Source organism: Neofelis nebulosa, chromosome 1, assembly GCF_028018385.1.
Source record: "Neofelis nebulosa isolate mNeoNeb1 chromosome 1, mNeoNeb1.pri, whole genome shotgun sequence".
NCBI lineage: Eukaryota > Metazoa > Chordata > Mammalia > Carnivora > Felidae > Neofelis > Neofelis nebulosa.
Genome location: NC_080782.1, coordinates 190,099,449 through 190,127,425, shown reverse-complemented (window position 1 = coordinate 190,127,425; position 27,977 = coordinate 190,099,449). Strand labels below are relative to the sequence as shown.

The following is a 27,977-nucleotide window of genomic DNA, read 5'->3' as shown; positions in this document are numbered from 1 at the left end:
CATTTTATATAGTTTTATTTTCTCTCATTTCTTAGCCTATCAATTATGCTTATTTTTTTCCTCCTTTTTTGGTGGTGGCAGTCCCAGGGTTTCTTCTGTGTAGTTTTTGTGTGCAAGTCCATTTATGCAGCATGGGGTTCTCTGAGCTTCCTGGATCTATGGTTTGGTGTCTGACATTCATTTCGGATAATTCTCAATCATTATTGCCTCACACAGTGCTTCTCCTCTGTTTCTTCTTCTTCTGGTATATCCATTACATGCATGTGACACATTTTGCAGTTGTCCCACATGTCTTGGATACTCTGTTCTATTTTTCTTTTTTTTTTTCACTTTGTTCATTTTTGGCAGTTTCTATGCTCATATCCTCCAACTTAGAGATTCTTTCCTCAGCTATGTCTGGTCTACTAATGAGCCCATCAAAGGCATTCTTCATTTCTGCTACAGTGTTTTTGAGCTCTAGCCTTTCTTTTTGATTCTTGGAATTTCCATCTCTCTGCTTACATTAACCATCTGTTCTTCCATGTTGCCTATTTTTCCATTAAAGCCTTTAGCATATTAATTATAGTTAAAAAAAAAAAACAAAAAACTCCTGGTCTGACAATTCTAGCATTCCTACCATATCTGACTCTGGTTCTGATGCTTGTTCAGATTGTGTTCAAATTGTGTTGTTTCCTTTTTAGCGTAACTTGTAATTTTGTTGTGGCGGTGGTTGAAAAGTGAACATGATACACTGAGTAAAAGAAACTTCTGTAAGTCGGGCTTTAGTAGTGGTATTGTGTTGGGGGAGGGAAGCGTTCTGTAGTCCTAGGATTAGGTCTCAGTCTTTTGGTGAACGTGTGCCCATGGAACTTTGCCAGTTCTTCTTGGTCCCCCCAACCTGCCCTGAGGTGGGGCAGAATGGGTTCAGGGAACTGGATTTGGATGTTTCTCTTCCCCAGGGAAGTCAGCTCTGCTAAAACCCCATCTGGTTAGGCTCTGGTAAAAACGCTGTCTTCTCAGGGTAGGCCTTATTAAGAAGAACAGAATACTCTAGTATATTTGAAAATAGTTCCACTTATCCTCCCCCTGTTGGAAGTATCAGGGGATTTTTCTCCAGTTTTCACTCTGAGGTCTTGACAGAGCTCCTGGAGGTAAAATGGTGTTTGATTAGTTGTTGTAGTTTGAAAATGATAGGTGTCTATGTGGAATTTTGGGGGCACTTACCTGCTTGGTATTCTCACAAAAGTGTGGGGGTTCCCCTATGAGTGGGTCCCCTGGAGTTTTTAACCCCCAGATTTGTCCCCTCCGAGCCACCAGCATTTCATCAATTATAGTTCGGGCATTTTTAGTCCTGAGCTGGTTCCCAGGGAGGTCTCTGCTTGTGGCTTTTAGCTCTAATAAGTTGTGATTTTCTGTATTTGTCTGTCTGTCACCCCAGTTTGGGGGGTGGGCAGTGGTTCACTCTGTGACCTCACTTTTCTGACAGATCTAAGAAGAGTTGATTTTTCAGTTTGTTCAGCTTACTTGTTGTTAGGATGGAGTGGTAACTCTTTACCTATATTTATATGCAACATCTGTGGAGTCCTATCAATTTTCATTATAAGTGGCTTACAATAGGCTAGGCTTGGATTTCCCCATTGTGCAAAACTTGGGTCTTTAGGGACATTTTTGTTAAGCTCTGGTATATCTGGTTCTCACTTTGTTTGATCTACTAAAAAAGCAAAATCCTGATTGCCAGCCTCTGAGGCAGAGACGTTTCACCATAGAGCATGACTCTGCCTTGACTGTCCCTCCCAACAAACAATTGCTCACTGTGGGCCTGGGGTCCCCACCCAAGGTATATGACTCAGTTGCAATTTCAAAAATATCATAAGCAAGCACAGAATATTTGCTCAAGGAAACAGGACAATAAAGCTTACTTTCACCAAGCTATGTCTAGTTTAATCAGTATTGAGTGGCATGAGTAGAATCCTAAGGGCAATAAAAATAAGTATTGTCATAACCATTAGAAATAGTGTTCAGTGTTAAACTCTTGCCTTTATCACCACTTCTTATTCTCCTACAGATTTTGCCCCAGCACTGGTTAGCCTGGGTGATTATCTATTCCATAGATACTTATTGATTTCTCTAGTGCTGTTTTGTCCCTTTGTGAGCTATATGAGCTCTGATAAGCACTTTTTTTTTTAAATTTTGGATTTCAGTGTTCAACACTTGATTTCTAAATCATAGACTCCCTGAAAGTTTCAACTTCCAAAAGCATTTAATAAATTATGGATTATTGAGCAAAGGACTCATTTAGAGTGATGTTAATCAGAGAAAACCTCTTTGGAGAAGGCTGTAAACTAGAGGGCTGATCTCTTTCCTTCCCTCCAGTCTCCTTAGCAACTTTCTGTAATGCCTCCCAGACCTGGTTCCAATTTCATGTCCCTTGAGAGGATGTCCCTAACTTCTCCTGTGAGTGACTCCTCTCTTCCCTACAAGTCTCTGAGATGACTTCTGGAAGGCTTCTATAGTTCATCTTTATATGTGCTATGTCCCCCTATCCCTTACACCGTGAGCTATACTAGAACAAGAACTACATTTCACCCTTTGAACAGAGCTCATTCCTCCTATAATACATGCCATTTATTTAGCTGAGATGATTTTGGTAGTTGATGAAATATCATGTTTTATGAATGTTCAATATATGTTTTATATGTTCTAAACTGGCCTACAAGTGTGCTCAGTAGAAATGTATGTGTGCCTTCTTTTTGTGTTTTCTTCAGTTCTGTGTACTTGGCAGGTGGTCGCTTGATGCTAGAATTCTCTGAACTGGAAGGAAACAGATGATATTCTTGATGGGCCCTTTCTTAAGAATCTCCTTGTTTATCATCATTTAAAAGCACTTATTAATTTACTTGCACGTTGCTCATAGCAAGTAGAAGTTTAAACTAAGTGGTTTAATCTGTTCTTTTGGGCAGCTAAAATTATGCACACAAGTATTTACTCGTGGAGAGCAAGAAAGGTGCCAGCTTATCTTGCATTACAGAGTACATTACACAGTATAAGGTACTGCAGCTGTTTTGAAAAATACCCTTTTATGGCAGGACCGAATCATGGGGTTGGGAGCTCATGCAAGCAAGCAGTTCCTTTGCAGCTCAGAGGGCAAACTGCAGAGTTGGGGCAGGGATACTTTTCATGTCATTGCATATGCTCTAATCCAGATTCTCTTCACCACAAAACTGTTTTATGTGACTGAACTAACGGAAGAACGTTGCCCACATTTTCTTGTATAGTTTCACTGGCAACAGGTCCAGCGCTAATCTATAAAGAGGTAGCCCATGAGTTGGTGACTCTTCAGACAGAAGAAATGATTTAGGGTATTGCAGGTTGTCAGGCAGGTTCATTTAGGCTAATGTAGACAAAGTCTCGTTTTCCTAAGAAGTCACAAGAAGAATTTTTAATTGAATTATTCAGGTAATTGCTAAAATGTATTTTGCCTTGTGAGCAGCTTTGGAGTTTTCTTGCCTCTTTATTGATGATACGTTCAATAAATCCTATTGGAAGACCTCAACACCTGGCCAATAGTCATCTTCTCCACTCTCAGGCCTGACATCATTCTGGATGACTCAATATGACAATGTCACCTCATGGCTCCATACCCACCTCAAATTTAAGGACTTTCCCCAAGGCAGGCACCACTCCATGGCCACACTCTAAACCATGTCAGATCCAGTTGGTCCACCTCTCAGATAAAGTCTTTTACTCATTCTTAGCCACTTGTTCCCAATCATATCTCTCTCTCTCTCTCTCTCTCTCCTTCCTTCCCTTTCTCCTCTCTTCTCTATAGAGAAGATTGGTCCATCTCTCAAATAAAGCCTTCACACTCATTCTTAACCATGTGTTCCCAAACATTTCTCTTTCTTTCCCTCCTTCCCTTCCTCCCCTCTCCTTTCCCTCATGTTACTGTTCCCAACACACCGATTCTTTGACTTCTTTAGTATCTGTATTTTAGAGCCCTTTGTCCCTCTCTCCACCAGATTCCTCCTGTCTCATTTAGCTTCCCACCCATGCTAGCGCTTTATCCCTTAGTTTACCAGTATTCTAAAATCTCTTAGTCTATTGTCTTCCCACCACACTGCTACAGAAAGAAGACCCACAAATCTTAATGTAATTGCTACTTTCTCTGCTTTGATATTCATTGATGTTTTTTTCAAAAGTTTTTAATATTTATTTATTTTTGAGAGAGAGAGCACGAGAGAGGCAGGTGGTGTGGTGGGGGGGGGGCAGAGGAGGGGGTTGGTGCAGAGAGAGAGGGAGACATAGAATCTGAAGCAGGCTCCAGGCTCTGAGCTGACAGCACAGGGCCCGATGCAGGGCTTGAACTTGTGAACTGCAAGATCATGATCTGAGCTGAAGTTGGACGCTCCACTGACTGAGCCACCCAGGTGCCCTGATATACATTGATATTTTAAGAGAGAAATCATATGGTATTGAAGGTTGGTCCATGATAGATTTCTGCTCTGATCTCAGGGAAGCATGTATGGCTCGCTGTTACAGCACTATCATGTTTTTCCTGGTTGACGTTCTCTCGTTCCACAGGGTATTTCAGATAATACTTACGCCTGTCAAAAATACAACCTGCATCGCTCTCTCTGATCTTGTCTTTGCTTCACAGAGAAACCAAGTAATTAGACAGTAATTCTTTCAATTTACTTACATACTTCTCAACCCTTTTCTCTCCTCCCCTGTTAAAAAGAGATTTGTTCTCCATAGGAGTTTAAATCTGGTTATTCCATCTCTTTGTATTTAATATCTCCCTCTCTTCTGGCCCACCTAAACATTACATATGTATTTCTAGTGGGGGTGGGGCATCCCTCGTTTCTAATTCCAGTCCCTGCCCACTGTTCTCTTCCTAGCTTTCGTTTTTCATTTAGAGCCTGTCTTTTTTAAACATTTGTCTTTACTGCTATCTCTACAGTGCCACCTCCCAATCACGACACAACTTAGCTCTTCATTCTTACTGCTCTGCTTAAACAGATCTTTAAAAGACTGATAATGGTTTCCTTATAGCTAAGTTTAAAGAACATTTGTAAGTCTTTACAAATCTTACTGGATCTCTCACTGATAAAACACAACTGATGCTTCCTCCTTTTTGAAATTATTTTTTTTTTTTTAATTTTTTAATGTTTTATTTATTTTTGAGAAAGAGAGAGACAGAGCATGAACGGGGGAGGGTCAGAGAGAGAGGGAGACACAATCTGAAGCAGGCTCCAGGCTCTGAGCTGTCAGCACAGAGCCCAATGCGGGGCTCGAACTCACGGACCGTAAGATCATGACCTGAGCCGAAGTCGGATGCTTAACCGACTGAGCCACCCAAGTGCCCCGTGAAATACTTTCATTCATGCTTTCTATGTCACAGCACTCCCTCTTATCTTTACATGTTTGTTCATAGTTACTTTGTCTCCTCTTCCTCGGCCCATGCCTTTTAAATTGGTGTCACTCAAAGTGTTGTCTTTGATGCTTTGTCTCTACACCTTGTAGTAGGAGCAAAATAGTAGTCCCTTCCCAGAGATGCCCATGTCCTAAGTACCAGAACTGTGACTATGTTACCTTACATGGCTAAAGGGACTGTGTGGGCATGATTAGATTAATGATCTTCCCATGAAAGATTATCCCGGATTATCCAGGTAAGCTCAGTGTAATCACAAGAGTCCTTATAAGGGGAAAAGGAAGGCAAGAAAGTTCTTGAAGGAGATGTAGTAATGGAAACAGAGGTTGGAGGCATGCAGGCAGCCTTTAGAAGCTGGAAAAGGTAAGGACATCAATTCTCCCCCTGGAGCCTCCAGAAGGAACGCAACTTTGATGACACCTTGATACTATAAGACCCACTTTAAACTTCTGACCTCTGAAACTATAATACATGTATGTTGTTACAAGCCACTAAGTTTCTGATAATTTGTTACAGCAGCAACTGGAAACTAAGACAACCCTCTCCCTGGACAGTTTCATCTGACACTTCAGGTCTTTATCCTTTTACACATCAGAAGGCTCCTGAAGTACTTATGGTAACCTTGTTGCCATAACAAACTCACTGCCTAAACATAAAATTTCTTGGTCATAATTCGGTTCAGATATTGCTCCTGTAGTAGGATTGAGTAAGCGAAAAGGTCTTCAGCTGTTCAGTAACAGGCTGACAGAGGTCCTGCCATCTTCAACATTTGCTAAAAAGAAAAAGAGCATAGATGAGTGCACCTGGGAGGTTATTAAAGGTCTGGTCTACAAGTGGTGTCATTTTCTTCTCAGTTCCACTGGCCAAATTTCAGTCACATTACAACATCTAATTGCAAAGGATACAGGGAAATGTAGCTTACTTGTGTGCCCATGATGAAAGAGAAAACATGGATTTCATTCAGCAGGTTTTTGAAATATCTCCCAAATCTGTATTTCTAAGTCTGGTCTATTTTCAGACAACTGGAGCTACATAGCCAACTTCTTATTGGATAGCTCTGTTCAGAAGCATCTAAGAACCTTGAACTCAACATTTCAAAAATGTAACCCATCATTTTCTCAATGTTGTGTCCTCCAGTGTTTCTAAGTCAGTGAATGGTAGCTCTGTTACCTAAGCCAGAAACCCAGGGGCCATCTATGACTTCTCTCTTACTGCTTAGTCAATCACCAGGTCAATAAATAGTGAATAAAAGAATTCTGTTTAAGTTCTGTTAATCTTTCCAGCGTTACTGCCATCACCCTAATCTGTGCCATCACCATCGCTAACCTGGACCACTGAAAATGCCTCATAGTTTGTATCTATTCATAATTCTCACAAATCCATTTTTCACATGGTAGCTCAAATGATCTTCTGTGAATGTCAATTCCCCAAATCCAAACTCACTGTAAATTCTTCCAATATTCTTAAGACAAGCGTGGCTTCTGAGATTATCCATGACCCATCCCTCCTGTGACAGATGCTTTTTGCTTTCTTTAAGGCTCCATGCTGTCGCTTGCGTCTGGATCTTCACACATCTGTGCCCCTTGCCTGACTCTTATCCCTCACCTTCACACATTTCCTGTGTGAAACTCGCCCTGATATCCCTCAAGAACATAGAACCCATATTATACTCTATTGTGTAAACGTCTGTCTTTCCTGAGAAAATGCCAGTTACGTGAGGGCAGGAAAAGAGTCTTATTCTTCCTCAGCACCTAGCATAGTGCCCAGTATGTAATAGTGCCAAGTAAATATTTGGTTAAAGGATGAACAGATCCTCATCTGTGTGTATGGTTGTGTGTATGGCTTGTGAAGGTAGGTAAAGACTAAGGCATTGGTATTCTCATCACTCAGGTCCAAGTTCCACTTTTACTCCTAATTTCTTTACTCATTAAAATGAACATTAAAAACAGTGATAACTGCTGTCATGGAATGATCCTCAATCACAAACAGCAGCTCTGTTTCCTGTACACATATATGATTGTTACATTAACTCATGGTGCTTCAAAGGGACACAAAAATAGCAAAAGCTTATTTCACTTAGCTAACACTCTCCAGTTCCATCCAAACTGAGGGCTGATGGGGGGTGGGAGGGAGGGGAGGGTGGGTGATAGGCATTGAGGGGGCACCTGTTGGGATGAGCACTGGGTGTTGTATGGAAACCAATTTGACAATAAATTTCATATATTTAAAAATTTTTTTTAAAAATGTAAAGGATATACACCTGCTCCCAACATATCCTTGTCAGAAAGCCAAAAACCCATGATAGTTCAATACTTAAGTTAGTCTAAAGAACTGCAAAGCTGCTTTACTAACAAATTTTTGAGCATTTCTCTTACCTCTGTCTCTGTACAATGTGAGTATCCCAATTTACCTGTAATAAAAATACAAAAAGTTACTTTCAAAAAAAAACCCAACAAAACAAAAATAGCAAAAGCTACTACTAAGAATAGGCCAAGAATGGGTTACAAATAACCCAAAAACAGAGCAAAAGTTGCTTTCCAATTCAAGAAAATGTGCATTTTATGTATAGACTATACACACACACACACACACGCACACGCACACGCACACACACACATACATACACACATACACACACATTCTATATATACACATGTATAGACCTATATTACATCTCTGTTTGTATATGTATGTATATGTATACACACATTTATATACAATTTCTTTTTAATCCAACTTCCTGAGTTTATAGCAGGAGAAAAAAACCTATAAATTTTATGGTTATTAAACTAGCTAAACTCAAGCCATGTTTTTAATTCAGAAAGGGCCAAACATAATTCTCAAAGTGATTTGGTCTAGCACTTTCTTAAATGACAAAAGAAGAGTTCCTTGTGAAATCATTATGGTCAATATGCTCTACATTTATCTAAATTAAATGAAGACAATCTCTAATTATGAGAGACAAGGTGCATTTACCTAACTTCAAGCTTGCAAACATTTGGTTAAAAAATCATTTTTGTATAGAAATTTTTAAAAGAATGCTTAACCAATAATAAAAAATATTTTTTTTTCAACGTTTTTTTTTTTTTAATTTATTTTTGGGACAGAGAGAGACAGAGCATGAACGGGGGAGGGGCAGAGAGAGAGGGAGACACAGAATCGGAAACAGGCTCCAGGCTCCGAGCCATCAGCCCAGAGCCTGACGCGGGGCTCGAACTCACGGACCGCGAGATCGTGACCTGGCTGAAGTCGGACGCTTAACCGACTGCGCCACCCAGGCGCCCCAATAATAAAAAATATTTTAATGCCCTAAACTATGTTACTATTATGTTAAGACAAAGATTTCAATTACACCAAAGTCTGAAAATTCAGAATGACTATTCCCAAGGAAATTGTAATCCATCCCCTGAGTGTACAATTCTGGTTTTGAAAGAAGTTCTTTTAACACAAGACAATGCAACCTTTTATTTGGTACATCAGGCAACTCAATAAAATACTATGGGAAAGGATGGATCTATGTAAGGTTTAAGGGCTTTGATTTGCATTTAAATGGCATCATTTTTAAAAAAAAATGTCTGTGCCTTTTTCAGTGGAGAGTTTAATAAAAGATGGAAAATATTACTGAGTGTAAAAGTATGCATACAATTGGTCTTCAGTGAAAAACGTAGAGAATTTTTTATTAGAAGATAAATAGCAAAGCTTTTCCTGATGAGGCTGAGTCAGTGCCCCCAAGCCAATTCTCGATCCAAGTAATTTGGTGACTAGTTTGATGTTTTTGTCTGTAGTAACATCCTCACAATTTTGAGTTTGGGGAAGCAAATTGTTTGATAATAATAATAAAGTTAAAAAAAAACCTGTTTCGATACTTTGTGACTCTGAACTGTTGAGGGCAGCCACGGAAAGATCTACTTACAAAAAGGAGAGAGTTTAGGAGCTGAAACTTAAAAAGAGAAAAAAGTAGCTCCCAGAAAATAAATGGGAAGAATGAATGATGTAGAAAACACACACACACACACACACGAAAGGGTTCACAAAAGTGAGGTAAAAACCACCTACCTGCTTTTGATTTTTCTCCATGGCAAGAGTTTTAGAGAGCATCTACTTTGGGTCTGGAGTCTCAAATGCAGCTTTGCGAGATTCTTGCATCTGTTGGACTCACTGTGGGGATTGAGGAATGACTGTTTGCACCCTCAGTGCAGTTCTAGTCCAGTTGTGACCCTAGTCTGAACTAACTAGCTCTGTTTCATCATGGGGAGGCACAACGTTGATTATGCCACATTGTAGTTGAATTTCAGTTGAAGAATTATCCTGGGAGTTGTGATAAAAGTATTTATTTAATCAATGATTTTTGAATTTCCAACATGTGCCAGGAGTGTACTAGATTTTTGTAATTCAAATAATAACAACTGATGTGTATGTAGCATCCACACGTGCTAGGAATTCTTCTGAACACTTAATATAACTCATTTAATCCTGGCAACAACAGAAAAAAGCAGCTATTGTTATTATTCCTATTTTACAATAAAGAAACTGAGGCTAGAATAGCCTCATGACAGCCCTTGACAAGCGAGACCACCAGGGGAGACATGTAACCCAACATTTGCATTGTGATGAGACATAAAATAGCAATATATGCAGGATGTGACACAGAGGCAGCAATGGTGCCCGTAACACAGACTGAGGGTGTCAGAGAAGGCTTCGCAGGAAACTGGTGCTTGAACTAAGTCCTAAAGAGTGGATAGGATTTAGACAAGAACAAAGAGAATGCTTTCCAGGTAGAAGAGGAGCATGAGGAAAATCCCAGAAACTAGAACAAACATGGGTGCCAAACACAGTAAAGGCACAGAGGGCAAGAGAATAGGAGTATAGGGCAGGAAATGGAAGTAGAGGGGAAAGATGGAGGTGGACGGGTGACCAAGCATCAAACCCTGGAAATCCTGGTTCACCATGCAGGCCGTGAGGAGCCATCAAATGAGTTTAATATGAGGGGAAAAAAATAATTCTTAGTATTAGAATAACAACCTAGAGAATATTGCTTATTGGATCAAAGCACAGGTCTTTTGTTTATTTAGTCAGACACTCATTTTGAATACCGGCTCTACTTCTTCTGCCTATTGGCTAATCACTCCACTAGTCATCCACTGATTTGTTTGTAAAATAGGATGAGGGGATCGTGCTTAGAAATGGCTGAGTAAATGGAAGTACCCATAATGTGTATGCCATATTGGAGGAAAAGATAGGAAGAAAGGATACTAGTAACGAGTTCATTTTAGTAACTTAGCAGTGAGATGATGATGGTTCTTAATGGAATAGGAGTGAGGATTGATTTTGTCCTTCCCCCGGGATATTGGCAATGTCTGGAAGTATTTTGGTTGTCCCAACTGGGGTGGGTAATACTGGCATCCAGTGGGTACAGTCCAGAGATGTGGCTAAACATTCTACAATACACAGGACAGCCACCCACAAAAAAAGAATTATCCAACCCAATGTAGCAACAGTGCCAATGTTGATAAACCCTGTTCTAAGCTAAGGTGTGGGAGTGAAGATGGAATGAAGGGGGCAGATTGAAGCAATGCTAATGAAGCTAAATCAAAAGGTCTTGGTGACTGACTTGATTGTGGAAGGTGCCATAGTTACAGGGCCGTACTCTGAGTTGTTTATCTAGTCGCTAATTAGAGTACCCTGCACATACATGGTATTCCAAAATATTTATTGGGTGAAAAAAGGGTTACGTGAATGAACGAATAAATGAATGAAAGGAGAAACAGGAATCAAGACTGTCTAGTTTGTTTGCTTGGGCCATCTAGGTAATTGTGGTGATAGCCTCTGCAGTGTAGGGCATAGGAAGAGGAGATGGTCTTGAGGGAAAGATGGAGATAATGGACTTGAGATGCCTAAGGTGAACATTTACAACATAGATAGACCCGAGTGTTTACTTGTTCAATGCCTTGATTGTTGATTAGACCAAATGGGATACATTTTTTTAAACAAAATGGAACCCCTTCTTGAGTCTGAAAAACACATTAGAGATTTATAAATTATAGCCAAAGATAAATTCAAGTTTTTATGATAGCTAGAGAAATCTACATTTTTGCATTAATTTTCTGAGGAAACCATATTTTAAAACTTCCAGTGGTGTGGTTTTAGGATGCTAACTATTTCCTTCCCATGTCTTTCTTGCCCAACTTCACTACTTTGGCTCTGAAATGAAGTAAAAAAATCTACTCAAGTCATTTAAGCACCAGAGGCAGTGGGATTACTTCTACCCTCAGATGTGGTTACTTGTCCTTCTTCATACTCATCCCTTCTTCAGAGCCGTTCTGTTCCCAAGGACCATCTGCTATTGATCTATTATCCAATGGTCCCTAGAACTACACTGGAGATATTTGTCCCCAGGGTTCCTTTTGCATACCCTCAGTGCCACTCAGGGGCCTTGTTGGGTGGTTTCTACACCGCTGGTAAAGCACAGGAGTGGCACAGATACCAGGGACATTGAGGTCACTGCCATTGCTGTTGGTACCCTTGTCACTCCACTCTGGGCACAGCATTTCTCTTTACAAATTCTCTTCTTTGCCATGACGAGAATACTGCTCTTTCTAAGCCTTTTCTTATGCCAAAGCCACTGTGTTCTTACCTAGAACCATTTGGGGAAGATTCCCTAAGGGCCTGGGACAGAGTGTATTTGTAGAGTGCTACACCATCAGGCCCGGGAACGAACTCAGGAAACTTAACTCTTCTTATCTCAAGGATGAGATCCTTGCCAGGCAGGGCATCTGTTGGTGAACAGACTTTACTTCAACCTTCTGTTTGAGGGTATTCACCTTAGTGGCCCTCATGTTCTCAGAGATCACAGCAGTTATCAGCTCCATGAATTTTCATTATGTTTTCCAGAAACTTCTTGTGTCTTAATGCAAATGGCACATGTGAGGGACTGACCTGATACCTCAGTCTAATCACGGTGGACTCCCAGACTATGTTCCGTGCCTGTTCTTTCCTACATAAATCATTAAGGAATTAGGTTTTATTTTCATATCAGTACTGAATAGAATTTTATTCTTGGTCCGTCTGCATTTACCGACTTAAACTCAACAGAATTAGCTATTCCAAACCTATCCCTAAGACTTTGTGCCTCCTGTTCTCTGTAGGTCTTGTTATGCACCTTTAGGATACTACATGCTGCCTAACTAGGATCTTAGCCAGCACCTTTGAAAGGGAGTTTTGATTGGCCTGAGTCCTTTCAGCATGACCTAAAATTATTTTGGGTCAGACTTTTAAATCCCAAGTCCATCCTGTGATTTCTGTGGTCAGGGCATTTGGCAATCATGCTTTCCAAAAATATTGAGACATCGGGAAGAAGGCTCCAAAACCAGTGTAGATGTCAGCACCTTCATTTATAAGAACTCACACTGCCGTCATGGAAAACATGCTAATGCCAGAAGGAGGGAGGAGAGATTAAAAGAGTTCTAGAAGCAACAAGTCGGAGCTTGATTTCCTGGTGGTGGTGCATGCATGCACACATAGAAAGATGTCAGAAACAGTTTTAAAGCTTTTTTTTTAATCTAGCAAAGGAACATTTTATCCATTTGTCAGCCCTGTGAACTCTGGTGCCTCAACTGCATTAGCTTTTTGTTCAGTTTTAGGTGACTGAAATGCTGAAAACAGGTTCCTTGTGAAGTCTCGCCAAAAAGCGTCAGGGGAAACGGTATCTGTTCATGTATTGGACCAGAGTTCGCATTCTGACGGAGTATTTTCATGTCAAAACTAGTATCTCTGTGGTCATGAAGCCCTCTTCTTGTCAGCTATTAAATTGCTACCAAGGGCTACAGGTGGGGCTTTTTCTTTTCTTCTTTTTTCATTTTAAGTTTCTTCCATCTAAAAAAAGGAAGACAAAAGAAGACATTGATTTATACAGAAATCCTAATGTGCTACTAAGAAAATGATGTTTTGTGTGGTCACACGATCGAAGTGTCTCCCATGGAGGATTACTCTGGTTCTGGGAATAGTTCTGAGAGTTTTTATATCCATTTTTGTGAAGCTTCAAGAGGCTTCAGTGTAACACGACACCCCAAGAGGTCTGTAAAGTTGTTAAAAAATTAAGAAAGACATAATTGTTAAAAGACTAGTTCTTAAATAAAATCCCTTGTGGAATATGAAAAATCCCCTAAAGCTATAAGGCGACAGTGTTGCATTGAGGACTGATGTAACTCAATTCATTTAGAAAATACCATAAACAGCTTTATTATGGGAATTTGGTAAAGAAATCTTTCATTAATAGGAAATATTTGGCTCTACACTGCAAATAAAGTGATGTTTACATAATTTGCTAAGATCTTTCAGAGATTCAATATCCTCTGCTCAGCCTTAACATGAGTACTATATTAAATATATGATTTTGAAAAAAAAAAACTTATAAAATTCAGTTGTGGGTAATGTGATTTCTCATCTTAAGTTGTACCCTTCTGTTGTTCACTGAATTCATTTGGTGTAATTAGGGGAAATGGTTCAAATCCCCTGCTACAGGCTGATGTGATATAGACAGTCCTTGCTAGCGGACCTTGTTAGAAAGAGATATGGACAGGGGCACCTGGGTGGCGCAGTCGGTTGAGCGTCTGACTTCAGCCAGGTCACGATCTCGCGGTCCGTGAGTTCGAGCCCCGCGTCAGGCTCTGGGCTGATGGCTCGGAGCCTGGAGCCTGTTTCCGATTCTGTGTCTCCCTCTCTCTCTGCCCCTCTCCCGTTCATGCTCTGTCTCTCTCTGTCCCAAAAATAAATAAAAAATGTTGAAAAAAATTAAAAAAAAAAAAAGAGATATGGACAGATTCTGAACATCCAAATTCATCAACGGGAATCTGTGCTAGATTCCCAGTGGTATATGCAAAAGGAACACTTCAGTCAAACACACAGTTGACTTGTATGGGCTTTAACTACAAATCCCAGCGAAATCCTGAACCTGCTGGTCTGGTCTGGACCACATGTGAACCTTTGCACTTCTGTTTTGCCCGTTGGTTTATACCTAGAATTTGAACTAGTCCAAGTAGTCTGTTTTATCTCGTTTCCCTGAGGACCACCCTGGTATTCAACTTAAAACTCCCTGGAAGTGTGTCCTTGGCTCAGCTTAGAATCTTTTTTCCTGGGAAGTGTGTTCCCTTGGAATAGAACATGGGTGGTCGTGAGCCAGGTATGATCAAGAAACACTGAGCAATCTCTAAAGGTTAGAGTGTATAGCCAAAAGCCTCTAAATCTAAGGCAAGACAATGTAATTTTGAGTATCAGTGAGCACTGAGGTTAGCCTTTGGTGCACCAGGGTTGCATAGGGAATTAAATGTACATGGACTTGGCTAAGACTTCCTCCCCCACTGTGGCTCCTTGGACTCTGAATCTATAGGGGAGTCAAGATTTTATCCTGTAAGCCAAGAGAGAGTGGCATGATGAAATATGCATTTTGAAAAAAAACATTAAATGTTTATTTATTTTAGAGAGAGAGAGAGACAGAGTGTGAGTGGGGGAGGGACAGAGAGTGAGGGAGACCCAGAATCTGAAGCAGGCTCCAGGCTCTGAGCCACCAGCAGAGAGCCTGACACGGGGCTTGAACTCACAGACTATGAGACCATGACCTGAGCCGAAGTCAGACGCTTAATCGATTGAGCCACCCAGGTGTCCCGAAATATGCATTTTGAAATGAGAAATTAGAAGTTTTTTGAGTGATGGATCAGAAGGAAAGAAGGCTGGAGCCAGAGCAGTCAAGTCATTAAAATGTTCCAGATGAAAGACCAAGAAGATGGGCACAAGGGAAGAGTCGGTTAAAGAAACAGTAATCGAAAATGACTCTTAAGATGCAGTAGAAGGTCCCCAAACCTGTAGAGATAAGCTTTTATTTTCTGAACTCAAATTGCATGGAAGAAAAGTGTGTAACCTGTCAGAACGGCTAAAATTAACAACTCAGGAAACAACAGATGTTGATAAGGATGCAAAGAAAGGGAACCCTCTTGCACTGTTGTTGGGAATGCAAACTGGTGCAGCCACTCTGGAAAGCAGTATAGAGCTTCCTCAAAAAGCTAAAAGTATAACTACCCTATGACCCAGCAATAGTACTACTAGGTATCTGTCCAAAGTATACAAAAATGCTGATTGGAAGGGCATGTGCACCCCAATATTTGTAACAGCATTATCAACAATAGCCAAATTATGGAAAAAGCCCAAATGTCCATCAACTGATGAATGGATAAGGAAGCTCTAGTGTGTGTGTGTGTGTGTGTGTGTGTACACACACATACATACATATACACATATACATATACACACATACATATACATATACACACATACATATACACATACATATATACAATGGAATATTACTCAGCCATCAAAAAGAGTGAAACATTGCCATTTGCAATGACGTAACTGGAACTAGAGGGTATTGTGCTAAGCAAAATGAGTCAGTCAGAGAAAGACAAATACCATATGATTTCACTCATATGTGGAATTTAAGAAACAAAACAGATGGAGGAAGGGAAGGAAAAATAGATAAGATAAAAACACAGAGGGAGGCAAACCATAAGAGACTCTCAACTATAGAGAACAAATTGAGGGTTGCTGGAAGGGAGGTGGGTGGGGGATGGGCTATCTAGGTGATGTGTATTGAGGAGGGCACTTGTTGTGATGAGCACTGGGTGTTATATGTAAGCACAAATTCTACTCCTGAAACCAAATACTATACTATACGTTAGCTAATTTGAACTTAAATAAAATCTTGAGGAAAACAAAAACCAACAACAACAACAAAAGGTGTGTAAGATAGGAATATCCAATGTGAAAACAATTTCAAAGATGGCAATAAGAGATAGAATCATCCAGACTGTAAGGAGTTTGCTAAATGCCTCCCTCTGCTCTCTTTGAAACCCCAACCAAGGCAGATACTAATTTTGCATTACATAGCACTAGCTCTTCACCTTGTACACATTTGCTAAAGTTCCTCTTGTAACAAGCTATCCTTAAATTATGCATTAGGGTGCTCTGCTTCTGTCAGCTGCTGTCAGCGCTCTTCCTTAGTGGTTTCTACCATCTGAGATGGTGGTTCCCTAGCTCATAAAAGCATGTGATTGTTATCATCAGTCCCCTGGCTTCATTCTTCTTTCACAGGATGGACTACAGAAGATAAAGTATAAATATCCCTTTCTTACTGTTCATTACCAGTCACATTTTCTCATATTCAATTTCATTCTTCCCTTCCAAGAAACCTAAATAGGAGTAGATATTGATTTTGGAAATGTGTTTCTTAATGGTAAGAAATAGCAAACTATACCCTGAGTTGTAACTTTAAATGTATATTTTATGTCCTTTGGATAAAACAAAGATGTGTACTTGGTCCTATTTTTAGTGCTCCTGCCATATATCAGGAGACACATATTCTGTATTTAGCAGGAAAAAATATTTTTACCATTTTTCAGTGCCTAGAATGAATAAAAGATCTAAGATTTCTTGCCTTGTGAGCCCTTTTACAGTTTAGCAGAATCAAGAGGTGAAAATTCACCTGCAGTTTTGATACACAACCTGACAGGACATGGGCTATAACTCACAAAAAAAAAAAAAAAAAAGTCCTGTTTGAAAGATTTATCTCTTGGAAGGAATCCATGCAGATAAAGTGGCTGGATAAGGCAGAATGGAATAGCACACAATTGAAACTGGTTCTTACACTTTTCATGTAATGGCATTCTTTTGTTCTTTGTATTAAATATTCTAAATAGTCTCTCTATATTAATTGATAGATTAAAGCAAGCTAGATATTATGTGCGCATGTATCATTTCTGATTGGCCCAATTTGAAAGCTTACTGGGGCATGAAAAAAACCACCACACACACAATGCTTTCTTTCTGGGCAGTGTAAGGAACACAAGACTGGAGACAGAAATGGGGATGTATTCTGATGATCACAGCCTTGAATGGGCAAACTATCTGTTTCAGAATAAAAGCACAGAAGACTCAGCATGAGGATACTATCCCCTGTTTAACCTAAGACAAGCACATCAAATCCAAAACTTCACACTTTGTCACAGACAACACTGCTGATGGTGTGGTTTTCCTTGTAGGAAAATGTGGATGAAAACCTAGATTTTTGTGGACAGTCTTTGCTGGCTGACAGGGTCAGCGGCATGGGGCAGTCACTCGGGGCCCAGCGCCCAGCAGGGCCCTGTACTTGGTTTAAAGCTTTGCTGTTGCTGAGTGTTAAAAATTTTAAGAATTTTTGAACAAGGAACCCTGCATTTTCATTTTGCAATGGGCATCACAAGTTATGTAGCCAGTCCTGCTGGCCGGACCCAACATTTTGGAGCTCAGTCTTGTTACTTTATAATGGTAGGACATGAAGCCTTTGGAGAGTTTTTGGTATTTTGTTTGTTTTTTGGTTGTTTTCTTTTTAAAAATTAAGTAGTATTACTTTTGAAGCTAATTTATTTATATTTATGGACTTGAATCTCATACCTCTGGATGGCAGGGTATTATTCTTATTCTATTCTGATTCTTGAATTAGGTCTCCCCACTCCCAACAGGTTTAATAACATAATCTATTAGCTATAGGTCATGATAGGAGATCGAGCTCTAAGTCAAACTTCTATTATAAATACTGAATACATCCTTCCAGCCTTAGTTCTCTGAGGTGGAACCTCTGTGCATGTCTCATACACTCACTTGCTTTCTCCCTGATATGGTCTTTCAGTTCCACTTTTATGATGCTGTCAAAACTGTGCTTCAGAAAAGCCTAACTAAAAAGAAGGAAGCCAGGTGTTCACAGACATTTTGATTAACTTTACCTTTTTAAACCACCTTTGAACTTTAAAATGCATTCTGTGGAACACACTTAATTCTTTGCCTACTACTACATCATGTGATTCAGTATTAACTGACTTATAGCCAAGTAATTATCTCTTGCATCTCTATTGAGGGAATACATGTTATTGAAATGGTTAAGGTTTTAATTTTTTTTAGACAAGATTTTTGCTAATTAGATATCATTAATTTACCATATGTTGGTTTCTTAAATTTTTTTAATGTTATGACTTTTAAAAGTTGGGTATTCTACCTTCTTCTAAAACATGGGAGGGGCTGTTTCAGTTAGTAATTTAATGAAGTCCAACTTATCTATCATTTTCTTATGGGTAGCATTTTTGTGTCCTGTTTAAAAGGTCTTTGCCTATTCTAAGCTCATGTATATTTTCTCTTACATTATTTTCCAGAAAACATATTGTTTGACTTTTCCTATTGAAATCTATTCCATCTGGAATTCATTTTTATTTATGAGATAAGATAGTGAGGTGGGATTCAAGGTTTATTTTTATTTGTTTTCCAGTTCACACAATATCACTTATTGGGAAGAAGAAAAACAAAATAAACTATCATTTGACAACCCTTACTCATCAGTGCAGTGTTTGTGTATATGGGTTTGTTTCCAGACTATTTCTGGAATGTTTGTTCAATACACTTATTGTCTATCCTTTAATGAATAATAAATTTAATTACAATAGCTATAAATTTTAATTTCTTTATTTGATGTTGTAGGTCTTCCAACTTAACTTTTCTTCAAGGTCATCATGGCTATTCTTGGTCTTTAACATTTCCACATTGATTTAAATCAACTTCTCAAACTCCACAAAAATACCTGTTGAGATTTTAACTAGGAGTGCAGGAGATCAAACTCAGAAATGACTTTTCTGATACTATTGTCTAATTCATGGACATAGTATGTATGACATAGATCTAGATCTTTTTAAATTTCTTTCAATAATATTTTATAGTTTTCTCTCTTACACACTATTGTTAGATATAATCCTATGTGTTTAATGTTTGGATATATTATAAATAACATTGTATCATTTTTAATTTTATTTTCTAATTTATTGGTATTTTATGAGTATAATTTATTTTTGTGTATTTTGTATGTACTGACTTCGATAAATTCACTTATTGATTCTAACTGTTTATCTTTTGGATTTTCTATGTACATTCTCATGTCTTGTCTTCAATGCATATATATTTTATTTATTTTTCTTGCCTTATTGCATTGGCAGGACTTCCAAGAAACTCTTAAGTGGCAATGGCAATGGGGTTCTCCTTATTTCTTAAGATAACTTTATCTCAGAAAGAAATTTTTCAGAGTTTCATCAAGCTTAATATTTACTATAAGTTTTCTTTGAAGATACTCTCTATCATATAAAGAAATTTCCTCCTACTTCTGTTTTGCTAAGAGGCATTTATTTTGTTTTGTCTCAGTCATGAATGGTTGTAAATGTTTTTATTTATTCATTTGAATTTATTAAAAGGGCTACATGATTACTCTCTTATTTCTGTCAGTGTAGTGGATGACAATGATTGATTGTTGAGTGATAAATCAACTTCCCACTCTTAGTTTAATTCCAATTATATTATGTTTTCCCATACTGTTAGGTTTAATTTGATATTCTTTAGTATGTTTGTGTCTCTATTCACAAGAAAGATGGGTAATTTTCCTTTTTTTTTATGTCTTTGCCAGGTTTTGCTGTCAGGATTACAATGGTCGTATAACATGAGGTGGGAAATATACTCCCTCAATCTAGACTATTAAAAAGCCTGTGCAGGATTGAAATAATGTTTTCCTTAAGTATTTAGAATAGTTCTCTTTTGAAGCATCTGGGCCCAAAGTTTTCTTTGTGTGAAGGTTTTTAATTTTGAAATCAATCTCTTTCATAGATAATGGCATCATTCAGATTTTTTATTTATTTGTATCAATTTTGGTAAGTAATGCTTTTTTCAAGGAATTTAATGTATGAAGTTAATTAATATAAAGTTGTTCATGATCTCCTTTTACTATATTTTAACATGTGTGATTTTTAGCTTTTTTCTCCCTCTTCTAGTGGATGTATTTAAGGCTTGAAAATTTCCTCTTTAAGCACTACTCTTCCTACATTGCACACATGTCACTCATTTCCAAAGATTTTCCAATTTCCTCAATTAAAACTTTGATTTTTATCTCTACAGTGCAGTGAGAGCACTATAAACCCTATGCCACTGTTTTCTGTTATGCTTCCATGCTCTGTGCCAAAACCCAGCCTACTCCCCGAGGGCTTGTGGGGCTCACCTCAAAGTATTTCCCTTCGCTCTGCAATCAAGACTCAATCTTCAAGGATTCAGGATCTAGAAACTTCAAGTCCTGGCTTCACTGGTTTCCATTTGTAACGTTGAGTGTTTTTGTTTTTGTTTTTGTCTTTTTCTCTTTTTTTCTTTTAGATAGAGATTTTGTAGTTATCCTTTATGGCGGATGAGACACAAGATAGTTCCTCTTAGACACATCAGTTTACTCCCCCCACCTCACCCCAGGTAAAATTTTACTAGTAAAATGCATTTCACTTCTGCTTATGTCATACCACGTATTTGTTCAGTTTATTATTATCTAGAGAATGGCAATCTAGAGATATTGAGAATCTTTTTGAAAATATTTAGTTTAAAAATTAGTCATAATATTTCCCTTTTCTTTGTGTGTCTTGATACAATAGGTTGTATGTATGTGTGTGTGTGCTATTTCAATATCTGATTTTATCTGTAACGAAATTGTAATTCTTTTTTTAAAGGATTGCCATGGCAAAACTGGCTCCTTTTTTTTTAAAGATGGGAGGGGAAGCATCAAACACTAGTTATTTTTGAGTTTCATCAAACCTGTGTATTCCTTCTTGTGTGTAACAGTATGGGAATTGCTGTGATAGAGATGAGGATTGAAAACCCCTACTAGTGAAGCTAAAACTCCCCTGGGATGTTCTCTGATTCATAAATATAGATCAGCACATACAAATAGTTCTCATCTGTTATGTTGCAAATCTTTTCTCACTGCTGAAAACATTGAGCATTGTTGGTGGCTCAGTAGCATCATCTTTCTCTAGAAAGAACAATCCCTAACAATTTTCGGTACTTTAATGTCACATTGGGGAATGGCTCAGTCATAAAACAGGTAATTTATTCATCATGGACAAATGAGTGAATCATGACGTGGTCACTTGGGTCTATATCCCATTTGTGATTATTTCCTTAATTCATTAACCAGAAAACAAGACTTTTCATGCCAGTGTTTTCTGCCGTCCATGAGAAGCAGCATGCTTGCGTTTTCACTTTCTATTCAGGCCACTGTGAATTCTGTCTCTTAAATTATTTATATCAGATGAGTCTTTCCTTATTAAGCCTTGCCGCCTGGCCCTGTCCTGGAAGCTCTGGACCCAGGGCACTGTTTCTCCGAGTACCCTCTCCTAAACCATGCCTTTATCCAGGTGAGCTCAGGTTATGCTGAGCATCAAGGGCAGCCTTCAAAAAAGAAAAGACACACAAAATAGTATCTTGCAGTTTGAAGAGTAGAAGGAGGGATAGAGAGTTAGACAGTCCCACCCACTTGTCCTGGTACTGGGAGAGGAATTATGTTCCAGCTGTATATGTTGAGACTACAGAGTAATAAGACTGGTTCAACAGGTCACTCAGGAAAATCATATTCTTCTGGCCATACCAAACAGCTTTAGATCTTTCTTAGGTAGTGCTCTCAGAACCACTTTCTTTTTCTTCACTCTGGAAGAGTCACTCCCTGGACCAGCAATGTCCCTTCCCATCATCTTTCATCCAGTTGGAGCTGTGAGTGGAAGACCACTGTGGGAGCAGCGTGCACCCAGGGTGACTAAGTGTAGCTGGGCAGGGAAGACTTCTGAGCTGGAGATAGAAAAGCCTCCACTGCATAACTTTGATGATTGTGCCATTTTGTTCTCTAAGACAATTGCTATTCTGTCTTTGAAACAGATCCAATAGAGAGTATATTAATTGTCCCCAAAGCCCTTGCACTCTTGCCATTATTTAAGTCAAAAGCAGCCTGGTGATAGTGACACAGGGCAACTGAGAAAGATGTACTGTCAGGGTGGAAAGAGGGGAGAAAACATTATCAGAAAAACCTGGATAGTGTCTTAGTCCACTCAGGTTGCTATAACAAATTCCATAGAGCATGTGGCTTACACAGCAGAAATTTATTCCTCACAGTTCTGGAGGCTGGCAAGTCCAAAATCAAGGCACCGGCAGATTTGGTGTCTGGTGAGAGCCCACTTCCTTGCTCATATAGATGGCCGTCTTCTCTCTTTGTGCTCACATGGCAGAAGGGGTGAAGGAGCTCTCGGGGTTCTCTTCTGTTAGGGCACTAATTCCATTCATTAGGGCTTCATTCTTACCTCCCCAAAGCCCCACCTCCTGATATCATCACATTGGGGAGTAGGATTTCAGCATGTGAATTATACACGGACTACAGCAGGTAGGCTGTGAGTTGCTTTGTTGACTTTTTTTGGAAGGTCATAGTCAATTATGACAGTGTGAAGACTGTATCAGAGAAGTACCTGATGCAGACATAGTGAGAGGAAGAAAGGAAAGGAGGAGCTGCTGCTTTCTGTTACTTCTCTATTGGTTTTCAACATTTCTAAGTTGGAATACTTGCTTATGAAGCAATACCAAAATAGTCTGGATTTATATGGAGGAACACCAACATATTTAGAAAATGCATGATGTCTCTCGTATAGTTGGTGTCTGTCCAGCATCCGTTTAACTTCTATGGTTCCCAGAACAAATTAGCCAGTGAAGACTCTAGCTCCAATCCCTTTTTTCTTTGCCCAGACAAATGGTGACAGATTTCTTCATTTATAAAATATAGTGGTTAATTTGGATGATTCCCCAATTCTAGCCAGCTTTGATAATTGAAACTCTGCTTTTGTGAAACCTGAGGTTTTGGGACTTCTCACCTAGTTTCGACATTTCGAGTAGCATTACAGAGTACTCAGTGGTATTCCGGGTGACTTAAGGACCCTCTGTTCATTCCAGCTACGATAAAAACTGCCAGGCGCTTAACATCAAACTGCATTTTCTCCAAGTGGATTGCCAACGCGTTGATGCCAGAGATCACAATTGCCTTTTGGAATATCATGTGATAACTGATATCACAGCAGTGCCAGCCAATTCAAGAGAAAGATGGCACTAGTTACTTGTTTCAAGAGGGAAATTCAGGTACAGGCGGGGTGGACTTCAGTGTTTTAAAGTGAAGCTTGCTGATGAAAGGCAACTCACAAAGTCTGGTGCCAACTGTTTCTTTTGGCAGGTCACCAATGTCACTCAGATCTCAGCTTAGCAACTATAGATGCTAATTACCTTGAAGTTTATCAATCTACCTAAAAGCAAAAACAATCATCTGATGAATCAAATTATCACTCATATCAAGCATCATTATGGTTTCTTTGCCTATCAGAATAAATATGTAGTTCAATGGAGTAGAAAGGGACTTACATTAGGAGTCAAAAACCCAGGTCCTAGGATTTCATAATTTATTTGTTGAACATTCTTAGGGGAAATCATTGATCTTCTCTGAGCTTTTTCTACATCTAAACTTAGGAATAATCCATATGCAACATCATTTTATAAGAATGTTAAAAGACCCCGAGAGAATTCACCTCTAGTTTTATAAGTAAAAAAACTGACCCTCAAAGAATTGTATTCATTTAGTGAAACTGGAAATTCCACGTGCTTTCTGTTAGTTTTTATTAGCTCTGTTTTGAAACCAAATGAGATAATGTATATGGATGCTACAATATAGAAACTGTAATATACTATCCTGCATAGTGTGTTGATAAAGAAGGGCAGTAATGACATCTCTCATTTCCAAATGAGAACATTAGGGCACAGGTAAGTTGAAAGATTATTTGAAATCAGCTCTCAAGGGTTAGAAGTCAAGTTTTTTTCATCTACCAACTTCAGGAGTATCTCCGTGAGAATAGACTATAAGAGAGTATTATTTTCAATAGGGACTAAATGTACTTGTCACTAAGTGGCAGTATAGAATAATGGAAAAGGCATAAGTTCTGGAGGCCAGGAAACCTGGCTTCCAAATCAGAACCCATCCCTTACTAGCTGTATCACTTTGGATAAATATTTAACCTCCCTGAGTATGAGGTTCCTCAGGTAAAAAATGGAGATCTAATTAGTAATAATACTATCAAATACTTATGGAACATTTATCATGTCATAATTACTCCTGAATAGTTTTGTATTATTGTTTCAATGGTCTTAAATTTATTAGCTCTGTGTATTCGTAGAACAGATTTACTTGAAAACTTTGAGAAGATTAAATATGCCAAGCCCCTGTTTAGTTTCCTTCCTTTCTCTCAAACACTACAGAGAGGTTTGATACTCACTCTGGTGACAAAACATATACTGTGACAAATGAATCCCTTCCTCTTCCCACTGTGACCCAACTAGGAAGTATGGGGATGGGAAGGGAAAAACAATGGGATTGATTGTTTCATATCTATCACAATTAGGAAATGAATTATTGATTATTAGTGTTTTTCCAAGCATTAATAACAATAATGCTCTGGCCTTACATTATGGTCATTTCTATCCAACCTAAAAGAAGTAACAGTTTTCATTGGGTTTTCAATTGATGTTGTCGGTGTTTGCCCATAACTGAGCAAAAATATTTTCCCTCCAGGAACTGTTTTCTCATTAAAGCATAGGCAAACTGCATTCATTACATAGCACATATCATTTAATTCTTGTAGTTTTATCTGGTTAAAAAAAACATAATGAGAAGGAACTAACTTCACAGGAGATTTTTCTAAAGGAATTATACCCTACAATCAAAATCAAAATTGACTTTCCAATTAGAAAAGGAATTCAGGTCAGGAATGTGAACTAGCAATTTCAAAATTTAACCACATATATTGTTTAGAACAAATATTACAAACAAACTCTTTTTGCTGCTCTATTTACCAGAAGATCTTTTCAGCAGTTTCTGTAAATTCTTACCTTGTTGCCAAAGAGTGATTTGAGGTTCAAAAGCAACTGGAGAATAGAGCTATTATTTCTGTGACTTTTCATTAATTCTGAGCCTTATGGTGACTGAACATCTTTCTTTCCAGAAGCTCAGAGACATTGTTTACTGAGCTGCTATGCTAATTTGTACTTTGGAACAAAGCTTGAGCTAGTACCTCCTTCAGAGATGGTGCAAATGAATTGGGTAGAAGCAATGGTACCCAGATCTTGTAGCTTTGGAGATTGTCAAAACTTCAACAACAGAGTATTTCACAATTACTCTTAAATCTTTAGATATAATCTCTCTTCTGAATTCTAAATATATTAACCACATATGGTATATTCACCTGGGAGTCCCAGAGGCACCTCAAATTCAGCTCATTCCATATGTACGCATAATATTCTGCAAATCTGCTACTTCTTTAGTATGCTACATCTTGATTAATGATTCACTATTCACCTAGATGTCCAAGCCAGAAATCTGACCGTCATTCTTGATTGTTCCTTTTGTTCAGTGTTTGTATCCAGTGAATCTCTCCTGACCATCAGTTCTGCTTCCAAAACGTCTTTGAATCTGCTCATTCCTCCAACTACTATCCTCATTTTCTCTCTCCTGGATGATTGTCACAGCTTCCTAATGGGTCTGCTCGTCCCCAGGGTAACCACTTTCCATTCCACCCACTGAACTGCTGCCGGAGTGTGCTTTTTGAATAACAAATCCGATCTTGTCGCTCACACAATTAAAACCCTCCAGTGGATCCTAGCCATTTACAGCATGAAAATTCACACCCCTGAGCATAGACTTGCAAAGACTGTTTTTGATCTGGCTCTTCTGTCTTTCATCTGCAACCTAAGGCAATCCTCCCTGAACATTTCCTGGTTTGGTTTCATGTAATCCTCTCTAGGGTCCCTGTGTCTTTGCACATGCAGTTCCCATGCCTGGAACAGCCTTTATCTCTTCCACCCCCTATACACCTACTCAACAGCTCAGGAGGCACCTGTTCCGGGCAGCTCCTCCTGTGCCCCTCTGTGCATATTCTGGGTAACAATCTCATGCGCATCCTTATAGTGATTTTTACTTCATTATATTTTAATTCATTGTTTATGTACTAGTTTCTCCCTTCTTTCTGTGTATTCATTTGAGCATTCTTTGTATTCCCAGCATCTATCAGAGCATTTGGCAGTAGAGTAGGAACTCAGTACATGTTTGCTGAATATGAATGAATACCAAGGCAGCTGGTTTCAGTCAAAGCGCGGCAACCCCAGGCATACAACTTAACGTCCTTTGAGACTTTGTCCTCATTTGCAAGACCAAAGATGACAAAACCTATCTTCCTGTTCTGCTGTGAGAATTAAATAAGAAGGACATACTCTGTAGACAGTAAATTAATATACAAATATATATAAGATCATATAATTACTGTGACCTATTACACACCGAAAAATAAAAATCAATAAAAACTGATTTATTGATACACATGACACGTGGAAACACATCACGAAACTACCAAGGCTTTCCTTTCATTCCCATCTCCATTGTTTTCCTTCCCTTCACTATTGATCCATATACCCTTGATGTTATAACCACTACATCTGGTGTCCTAAAGTTGCCGTCCACTTTCAGATCTGCATGACTTTGTATGCTGTCCCCCTGCTCAGAATGTCCCTTCCCTCTGCTCTCCTGGTGAATGTATCCTCTGAAGCCTGACGCCAGTTTGACGCTCTTTTTTAAGTTCATTTATTTATTTTGTGAGAGTGTGACAGCAGGGGGAGGGGCAGCGGAAGGAGAGAAAGGGAGAATCCCAAGCAGGCTCTGTGCTGTCAATGAGGAGCCCGATGTGGGGTTTGATCTCAGGAACCAGGAGATCATGACCTGAGCCAAAATCAAGAGTTGGTCGCTTAACCAACTGAGCTGCCCAGGCGCCCCCAGAGTTTGATACTCTGGCAAGCCTTCCCTGTCTCTCCCAGACAGAACTGATCGTGCTCTCCCCTCAGACACTTGGTATATGCTTGTCTTATGGTTGGCTACACTGTAGATAGTTTTGTTTGCGTGTTCATCTCTTCCACATTCTATTATGAGCTCCTTGAGGTGAAATCTCATTTTCCTAGGACTGTTACTACCATTTCCCTATGATTGTTCCCTACAAAGTGAGTCTCACTCAGATTCCCAAACCAAAGAGCACAATACAGGCAAAATATTTAAGCATTTGCCATCTCTCAGGTTGCCCTTTTCTCGGTTGAAGAGTTTGTGCTCTAGGAGACACCCTGGGTTTATGAGTTTCTCTCAAATTTCCCTTGATGACTATTTGGGATCTGCCTGGGGCTTCCAGGTGTGTTGAGGTTCTTCCAGGTCACTGCTCTCCCTGGCATTTTGTAGCTGGATTCGTTTTAGAGCTTTAAGTGGATGCAGTCTTGGTTTCCCTCTTAGTATCAACTCAAGTCTCCATATGAGAGGCTGGCACTCTCTTTCCTCCCTGGTTTACTTTTCCCTGATGCCTGAAGCTTTGCTCAGGAAACTCAGCCCTGTGACTTACCATGAGCTATCTCTCATCCAGGACATATGCCCCAGAATATCCTTTCCCTCCCTTCCTCTTGTCCTGCCCTGTTTGCCTTCCTTCTTTTCTTCCTCTCCCTCTCCTTCTTCCTATTCCCCCTATATTGACCATGTCTTCTAAAGGCAGCCAATTGTCACTGAAGATTTGCTCAGTGCTAGGCACCTGTGTTA

General features: G+C 39.2%; 1 long non-coding RNA gene across 1 annotated transcript; it reads right to left on the bottom strand.

Annotated features, from left to right (window-relative positions):
• Positions 1–20,135: 20,135 nt before the first annotated feature.
• On the bottom strand, positions 20,136–26,281 carry LOC131483818 (uncharacterized). Its single transcript, XR_009247931.1, has 2 exons — positions 25,247–26,281; positions 20,136–23,613 (listed from the first exon to the last, which is right to left on the bottom strand). It is a non-coding gene; the product is annotated as an uncharacterized LOC131483818 (long non-coding RNA).
• Between the last annotated feature and the right edge of the window lie 1,696 nt (positions 26,282–27,977).